This window comes from Meleagris gallopavo, chromosome 2 (assembly GCF_000146605.3).
Source record: "Meleagris gallopavo isolate NT-WF06-2002-E0010 breed Aviagen turkey brand Nicholas breeding stock chromosome 2, Turkey_5.1, whole genome shotgun sequence".
In the NCBI taxonomy this organism is placed as follows: Eukaryota; Metazoa; Chordata; class Aves; order Galliformes; family Phasianidae; genus Meleagris; species Meleagris gallopavo.
The window spans coordinates 52,275,638-52,285,590 of NC_015012.2; positions in this window are offsets into that span (position 1 = coordinate 52,275,638).

Below are 9,953 nucleotides of genomic sequence, written 5' to 3' on the forward strand. Positions count from 1 at the left end.
GTGGGCTGCGCAGGTGTCGCTGCGCCTGGCGGGGAGGGCTGCCGGCCTGACGCGGGTACTGCTCTGGGGAGGTCGTAGCGTGGGAACAGTGCTGCTGGAGGTGATGCCCGGGTTTGCGGCCTCGGCTCTGGCCCTGGCTTCCTGCCTGCTGAGTAGGTAGGGGATGCTAAATAAGGCAGGCTCGGAGATTCGTGTTGGGTCTGAGGAGGCCCCGAGACCAAATGCCTAGCTTTAGACCAGGAGAAAATAAAACAGTAGAACAGGGCTCCAGAAAAATCACTTCATGGGAGTTAGATCAAGTGAAAGGTGACACCTGGGGAGGTGAGTATGGTGTGAGGGATCAACATGCCAGTCTTTGTGTGAACAATTGACTGGCGGCTTCAGGTGGGGTATTAGAAAAAAATTCTTTTCAGAAAGAGAGGTGAGGCATTGGCACAGGCTGCCCAGCGAGGTGGTGCAGTCACCGTCCCTGGAGGTGCTCAAGAACTGTGTGGATGTGGCACTGAGAGATGTGGTCAGTGGGTGTGGTGGATGGGCTGACGGTTGGGCTGAATGGTCTTAGAGGTACTTCCAGCCATAATGGTTCTGTCAGCTGAGGTTTGGTCTCCAAGGCATCCTTGGTGATAGCAGCAACCTAGGGGGTCTTGTGCTTGAGCTGATACACCCCAAAAGGAGAGGGTTTTAGTGTTTGATTGCAGGGGAGGCACTGAATTGTTCAATCGTGCAGATGAGTTGTTGTACAGAGAAAGAACACCTGCAGTGATACCTGAGCTTGGACAGACAAACGACTTCCATAAATGCCATCTCTGAAATAGATATTAGAAAAATAAGGTGCTTTGTCATAGTTATGCTGCTGGAAGACAGAAAGAATCAATGACTGTGCAGTGTGTTCCCTACTTAAATTCATTGCATAATGAGTAAAATCTTAATCTTCCGTGCCTCTTCTGGTGTCTCTATGCTCGAGTTCTGCAAAATGAGGGGTTGCGTAGGAGAACACATGCTAGCAGCTACCCTAGATGGAATTAGGACGGTTTAAGGTCCCTGCTTCTGCAGAGGAATTGTATTTTCGGACATGATCAAAGAATCTGAATTTCCCACTAGGTTGCTTAGGTTACTCAGTTTCAAGCTACTAGAAAGCACATAAGGCAATCAGACTCTCTGTGGTGTTTGGCATGTATCTGAGACTTACAGGCTAATCCTTATGTGAATTCCAACTGGAGTTATTCTAAGATTCTAAGAAATGTTAAGGTTCAGCGTAAGTGGTATTGGAAGGAATCGTCAATACTGTAGGAGACCACTGCTAATGGTGGTAGTGTGCTGCAGTACAAGTGGAGCAGCACCACTGCTGCTGCTGAGGACTTGGTGCTTGTGCTGCATGTATTGCAGGAGGCTTCGCTGTAGGCAGGCTTCTGTCTGGACCTGTGGACTAGATATTCACTGATAGATGGAGTACCTTAAGGGAACCTCTGAAGCACATCTTCTGATTTGCTTTTTTTCAGAGGGAATCCAACTTGCTTTCTGATGGATGTCAAGTTGTAGACCAGTAGCACAGTGTAAATCTAGATGTTCATGAGATTTACTGCCAAAATACTCTTGAACTGACCTGCAGTGCTTCTGTAGAGGCATTCTCAGCATGCAAGCCTCTCTGAGCTTGAGTTTTATAAGCTGCGAGAGATAAGTGACTGCAGAGCTCAACAGCATGGCAGATCACAGTCATACACCTGTGAGGTCTGCCTCTGACATGAAGAGTTTGAGGCTGGTTGAAGTCTTAGGCAGTCTCTGCTCTATTTCTCTAATTGCACCTCACCCTATTATGTACAGGAGCTTACTCCTTGGGTCACCTTCATGTCACTAATAACACTCTGCAGATGTGAACGCTCACTGTACACAACATGATAACCACCATTCCTGATCTGCCATGCTTTTAATCATCCTGTCTTTACAAAGGAGAAAAATTACTCAGGCTTTTTAGAGCCCTGTTTTGAATGCTTTTCAGTTCTACTCTTCAATCTTCCTGAGAAATCTCAGCAAAACTTGCAGAAAATCCTAACTTCACTCAACCTTGTAATTCAAGGTGAAAGTCTAAATGAAATGGAATGTATAAACACTTTCGTTCTCTGTGTTTTTTACTTCAGTCACAAAGATCTTGGGCCGGGTAATGAACATGCCAGGCTCAGTCACGCTTCTTCCTGGTCTGTCTCTTCTTTCTTGAGCACTTCCAAGCCTTTGAAAGGAAACCTAACTCCTCTGTGAGTGGGTTCTTTGTGCCTGTGTCCTTTTCAAAAGAATATTTGATGGATCTCTGGACTTTATAATAACAGCTAATTAGATTGCAGGCTGCCATTAATCTTTATGTGCTACTGCAGAGTTTATACTCCCTGTCTGTTGAGAGACAGGTGGCAAAATCTTTTGTGACTATGGCTGAAGTGAAGGAATTGCAGTGAATCTTATTCTCCTGTGAGATCTGCATTTTATTTTTTTTCATCAAAGTGAAAATGAGTAATTTACTACTTTTGTTTGTTTTCTTTTTCTTTTATTCTTCTATTTTTTACTTTCTTTTTTAAAGGAACGATGTTTGAATTTCTGAACAGCATTGTATTTTGTGAATATCAAAAGAAGCGAATGATCTCTCAAAAAGGTTTTCAGACCTTCGAGTCTCCTTTGCCTTTTCATAAGCAATTGCTTTAGATGGAAATAAGTTGTTTACAAGGAATTACGCCACAAGCAGTTGCCTCCAAAGAATAACACGTAGTACTGCATGCTTGAACTAACAGGAAATTGGTAAGTGCTGCCTCATCACAGTGTGTTCTTGGCGATGCACCTGATACTGCAGTTTCTAATATTTGAGGCAGTGTACAAACTGCCAAGGTAAGCTTACTTGAGTGTGTGGGAGTGTGACACCCACAGAAGCAAAAATGCAAAAATTAAGCATTATTGCAGTGGATATAAGTGAAATTATTGGCAGCATTGCAAGTTAAAAATCAACAGTCGTTTTTGGAAAATGTTTACTTTTTTCTAAGACAGAAGAGTATTTTTTAAATGTTCTTAAATTTTCTATGTGTACTTAATCTATAGTTCCTCACTTGGATCAACTATCACTAAGGTGATGACCCCACTCATTAGAGAAGGATTCAACTTGAAATCCTTGGTAAACTCAGTTATCTGCTGTAACTGAGCCCATTGTTAATACTAGTAGTAAAATATAGGCAAGTTTTTATTTCTTTGTTCCCTATTCATTTCCTTAAAATAGGGAAATTTACTTCGCACAGATATAAATGATAAAAATTGAAGGATGGATTAAAAAAAGAGTAAAATTGAGAACACTACATCTGTGTGAGGTCCAAAGAACAGTGTGTTAATAATACTTCTGGAGCTACTTGTTTTCGTGATGACTGAAATATTATTGCTAATTCAGTCTTAAGTTTAGGTTTAGGATTGACAGTGAAGTTACAAATTGAACATATTTTGTACTGAGTGTTCTACAATGTATAATTATCTTTACATAACAGTGGGAAATAGAAAAGGAGCAGAGATAGCCAGGTGATGTGGAACAGAGTTTGAGGGGAGCTGGAAACTCATTCATCCTCTCAGATATTTTGTTTTATCCTGTAAGACCATGAACTTTCTTGTTATAAAGGAGAAATGAGCAAATAGAATTTGCTGCAATCATCTTCTTTGTTAAATTAGAATTTTTTGAAGTGATGACTTTTATGAAGAAGATGTTTTAATGGGCAGCTCAGGAGCTCTGAATGTGTGAGTAAAGCAGAGATTGTGTGAGAAGATTAACTTTTGCCAGGAGAACTTTCCCATATTGCAATGACTTACTGTTATATGTGGATCCACGGGATGATTTTTCTGGATAATGATGTTTTGTTTTTTTCTCTTCTACATATCATCAATGTTTGTTTGAATCTAATTCATATCCTGAACAAGTAGAAATCTTCAGGCAAGGTGTCTTCACATCTCTGGGGTGCCTTTTTTTCCCCCCCTTCTCCCTTCTTTAGTTCAGTCCATGGCTGTGCTGATGGATTAAGCCACTTCCTTCACTCATCTATACTCTATCTGCTGCCTTTCAAATCTTGTTTTTAGACACACAAAGCCACTGTGGATAATGGTAGACAGAAGAGTATTCTGTAATGTCTTCATTTGCTAATCTGTCATATGTCTGTATTTTTGTAAGTAAAAGCCTCTTTTAAAATACACTTGTGAAAACAAGCAAACAAAAACCCCACCACAACAAATCCCTGAAAATGTAAATGAGAAAAAAGACAAACACACATATTGGTATGGTACCAAAACTGAATTACAAACTGGGCTTAGGGAAATTACTTTCTCCACTCTTTGTTCAGCTTTGTGTATTTTTCTGTTCTGGTGGCCATTTAATTGAGATTAACTGCAGAAGATAAAGTGATAATATGCTGTAAAGCAGAAATTAAGACCAACCTTCAGAAGAAAAAGAAACCAACTGTATGGAATTGCATAGTTGATCTCTTAGATAAATCACCACAAACACCACTGAATAAATGAACACATAGAAATAACTTTGAACTCTCTTACAACCACTTTTTTCTGCATCATAATTCTTGCTACCCTTTTCCTGGAACAAAAATGAAAATATTTTGCGAAAGCTGCATCATGAGAATTTCTCTACAAGTGAATGAAATAACCGTAATCTTTGCTTTTCTGGATGGCTCTTGTACAATGCCCTTAAAACACTGCAGAGAACACAATGGAATGAGAGGTGTAAAATGGGTGTTTGCGAGGAAAAACTGATACTTAATATCCTTGAGAAAAATTTGGCTGCCACAGCTCCTGACCAAAATCTTAAATTCACTAACTATGTGGATGAGCTGCAAGTTCCCTTGCCGTCACTTTCTGTTTACAGAAGGAACACACTTGTATATACTTCACAGATTCATCTTGAAGAGCAAGCAGTTTAAGTAGATGTGAAGGAGCATTATGACAAGGCTTAGCATGATGATTACTAGCGGATAAAGTGTCATCAAATAAAATAAGAAGAGGATGAACTGGGATGTCACTTCTGGAAGTAATCTCAGAGATAAATAGAATACCTTTGGAAGCCTTTAAATGCCTTTCTGGAGAATATTATGGAATACATCTGACTAGTCAGTAATTAAAAATACACAAGATTTCTTTTTCTCTGCCCCCTTCCCGCCCCCTCCCTCCAAAAACTTATGAAAATGTCCGGAAATTCTGGTTCTGATTCTGGACATTGTGAAAAAAAAGCCTATTTTCCAGCATCTTCAAGCCTTGCATGCATTTATGTAGCCACTGACCTAACACCTTTATCATATATGAGCACTCCAAGTGGTACATTGAGATTCAGAACTAAATCTAAATCCTTGAAAGACTCAATTGAATTTTGAGTGGTTTAGATTAGTCACAAAACTGTCCTTTCTCTTTAAATTTTCTGGACCTAAGTGGTCTAAAGCTTGAGTGTTTTTACTTTGGATTGATTTTTTACTCCTTATTTAATCTTATTTAATCTTAGTTTATCTTAATTAAAGAGATATCCTTCTATCAGAGTAAATGATGGTGAACATTTACAGCAGCAATTTGAGAGAGGGATTTTTAAAATTTCAGGCATTCCTGATGGAAGCTGGAGGACGTTAATATTTTTCACCTAGTCACTGGAAACATCCAAGTGTGTCTATTGTCCTGTTAAAGGATTCATTATGTGACAACAGCACACTGCCTGTTGTAGAACTGAATAAGGTATGTTGGATTCAGAGGGATGAAGTACACACCCTTCCTTCTTTTTGGGCCAACACAGCTAGTTAAAACATTATTAACTGTAGTATAAGGATATGTCTTCTCCTGGGAGTTACTTGCTTGTGACAATGATAGGGTGTGTTTCAGGGGAATGCAAACAACTGACATTTAGTATTTGCATAATTTTTAAATGGCTACCTAAATCTCTGTAAACTGCATCATCTTTATGTAGAAGTCACCTTTTTAGGATACTTACTATAATGGGAATGCTTAAGTATTATGTCTTTTCCACTTACCCAGCATAGTTCTTCTCTCCTTATGAATAAATTAGCATGCCCTAATAACCCTGTACTTTTATTATGATTAGCCTATAAACATTTTTCTATCCAACTATCTATCTAACTATCCAAATATAACAATCCAATAAAAAAAATATAACATACAATATAACACCTTCAGAGGTGAAAATTCAACTCTTCTTATTTTAATGACTTAGCTTCCAGTGATAATGATACATGATTAAGCCATTGCTTGTGTAACTTATCTATTCAAAGCCAGTGTTCTTGTGTCATTAAAATATTAAAGCCAATGCATAGTGTGCAGTCTCTATGCCACAACAGGTACACAGCATGTTTTGAGTAACGTCATTCTTCTCTCAGTGTGAGCAGATATTCTTAGTATTCGCTAATGTTCCAGCAAGTCAGAAGGGAAAGAAATAAATGAGCAGAATATAAAAGCAGAACAAAAAGTAGCTGAGAATAAAAGCGTGCACGCAAATGAAAGTATGTGATGGTGGCAGGAAGTAATTGCATCATACATAAGTCCTCTACCTTTTTTCCAGGTATTCTCTAAACTCTGAAATCATAGCAGTGGATAAAACAATCTTCATTAAATATCAACACAACAACAAAAACCATAACGGCACATTGTTATTATGCTGCATAGATATACCATGTACAGCTTGTTACTATTTACTGATTTTCAATTAATTCATTAAGATCAGCTCTCATTTTTTAATTTTCAGTAATCAGTGTCGCTCTGTTATGAAAGCACCTCTGCAGTCTAGACAGTACATACTCATTTATGTGATAAATAATGAATAAACACTGAGTGTGCCATTAGCCATTAATGCAGTAGATTGATTCCCTGCAGCACATACTCTCTATCCTTGTTTTAGCACTTATGCCACCTGTCTCTTGCACTTACTGCATGATGCTTCAATAATGCGAATGGGGTTCCCTGATCATTCTTAATTTAGCTTGTTTTTATTACCTCATAAATAGGTTGGCACTGATATGACAGATGTGCAAATCATAGGGTGTCTCACTATTACCTTCATGATTGCTGTTACTGCTCATCCCATGGTTTAACACGATACAGATTATTGTGGATGGCTGGATATACTCAGTCAACCTTTCTTTTCACATATTTCTATTTCAACATATCTCTGCTGCTTTGGCCAAGTGGCTAGGACAAAGGCAATTTAATTGAAATCTCTGTTCCCCTCTCCTTCGGATATAGGAACAAAGTTTCAAAATGAATTAAAACAAACAGAAAGATGAGCTATCAGTAAGTCACCGGGACAGATTGGCATTCAACCAAGATTTTGAAGGAACTCAAATGTGAAATGAAATAATTGCTGGCCAAGGTGCCTCAGAAATTATAAAAAGGGTCTCTGTGCCTGATTGCCAGTGTAACTTCTTCCTGCCAAAAGCACTCTTAAAGAGATCTGGGAAACTGCAGACCAGTGGCTGACTCTATTCCTGATGAGATAGTAGAGTGCATCTTACAGAGTAAGGTACCTGATCACACAGATAAACGTCATCTGTTGGGAAGAAGTCAACATGGCTTCTGTAAAAGCAAAGGCCATTTGAAGAACCTACTGAAGTTCTATGAGGGGAGTCAGTAAGTACAAGAATAAAGAATATTTGAGAAATAAAAGATTACGAATTTTTAAAAGTTCTTTGATTCCTCACTAGTGGATATTACAAAAACGTAATCTCCCATGGAGATATTCTTTTATGGACTGAAAGCTGGTTAAAGGGTTATGCAGATGAACAGGCGTGATGGTCAGCACAAAAACCTAGGAATTTTCATTTAGGAAAGACGAAGGTTGAGGGATGTATGATCTCAATCATAAAGACAATACAACACTAAAATAGAGACATTCAATAAAACTAGCAGAACCTTAGTTTAAAATGTATTTTAAGAGTAATAGTTCACAGAGCAGATATTAAGCTTTTGGAATCTGTTGTCTCACCCAAAATTATGTCTCCTTCTGACATATTTGTAGAGATAATATTGGGCTAAGTAGTCCATTGGTCTGAAATACGAATGTTCTTATATTCTTGGGGAGCATTTGAGGCTATCCTATAGAACATTTAGTGCACCTCATTGACTCATCTTTGTACCTGTTTTGAGTCAAAACCATGAAAATAAGGAAAAAAGTCTGCGGTTTCACAGACACAAAGATTGATCAGCAAAATTGAGATGCTGCAGAATTCAAGGTAAGAAAATAGAAGGCTGAAAGAAGGAGGACGTATGTAGGAAATGGAAAAAACAGTTTCAGCCACGCTAAAGTCTATGTGTGAACAATGATTTTCTGTATGACACAGCCGTGTGCATCAACATTGGACAATGGGATAGTATGTGACTGTTGTTACTCTGTGAATTGGATGCCTTTGACCTATGACAGTGTATTAAATGAGGCACAGTGACAGATTAGGACAAGAACTTTCATTAAAATGTAGGAAAGATGGGTAAAATAAAGCGTAAGTAAAGAAGGACGTAACCAACTGGAAGATGAACTTTTCCCCAAACAATCCGATGATTAAAACAATCACCAGGAATATGAAGAAGTTCAGTTCTTCCCAGTAGCAAAAAAGATTCTGTCCAATGTGCTAGAGGGTATGCTAGAGGGGAAGTTTGCTTTTAATTATTTTTGGTGATGATATATTTTGTATAAATAATAAAACACTCTTATTATGGTGGTTAGCATTCAGGTTTCATTTCTGAAACAAAACTGAAGGTTTCTTGTGACCTTGGCTGCTGACTTGGCTGCTTGTTTTATGCAAAGGAAAAAAATATCAGTGGTAGAAAATTCTGCTGTCCCATAATTTAGCTATTAAGGCTGATGGACTGATGTGCAGACAGGGGGAGAGCTAGTCTGAACTGACTCTGTGCCTCATTTGTGTATGACCATGACTTTGTAGCCTTGTGTTTGGGTTACTCTCTTGGGTAAAGTACTGGTGTTGCTCATATATTGGGTAAAAGTTTTAATCCTTAAGTTACTAGTTTAAAAAGAGGGAGAAAAGACAGGGAAAAACATTATTTTTGCAATCCTCAATGCTTCCCAACAGCAACTTTCAGTCAAAAGTATTAAAGCATTTGAACAAATACTGACAAATAAATTCAAGACCATTAACATGCATTTTCCTGAATTCTTTATTCCTTGGCACATATAACTGATTTTCTCCCTGAATGGGCATATGCAAGATTCCTGAGCATGTGAAAGGTGGTTAGCAAAGAAAATAGTCTTTGAAAAATAGCTCTAGAGAGAACACAGTAGATGTTTGTGTTCTAGTACACCAGAGCCAAGAGCATTGCAGAATGGACAGAGATTTCAAGAGGTCTCCAGCGATACAGGCATAGTTCAGTTTTACCAGGAGCTAAGGCAGTGAACCAATCAGGTTACTGTAAATATATAACAGAAAAATAGACATCCAGTGTGATATATCTTTTGAGTTCTACTTACTCAGAAACAGTTCTTCCAGATTCAATTCCTCACAGAGAAAATCGCCACTATAAGGTATTCACTCCAGAAGAAGAGTTATATCTTCTTCCCATGACCATTTGTCTTTGCTATGGCTACAATGGAAAATTACATTTTTTGTAAGGCTTTTAGTCAGAGAACTGACTCTTTTTTCTTTTTGCCAGCATTTGCATTTTTCAGGACTTTTAATATAAGAATAGTAGAAATTAAAAGTGAAGTTAATGAGGAAGATTTCAAAGTGATACCACTGGAACTAAACCAAAAAAATTGAGTGTTTTTTTTTTTTTACTGTAAATTAAATCATTATTACTTGCCAAAAGAATGTTATTCCTCAGCAGTACTAGAAAATTCCAAGTGTTTATGGTTAAAGACTGGCAGGCAGGGTTTAAACAAAAAGCTCAGTAAGAAATCAAAAACCTTCCTAGTGCAAAAAAGGTGCCTTTTCTTT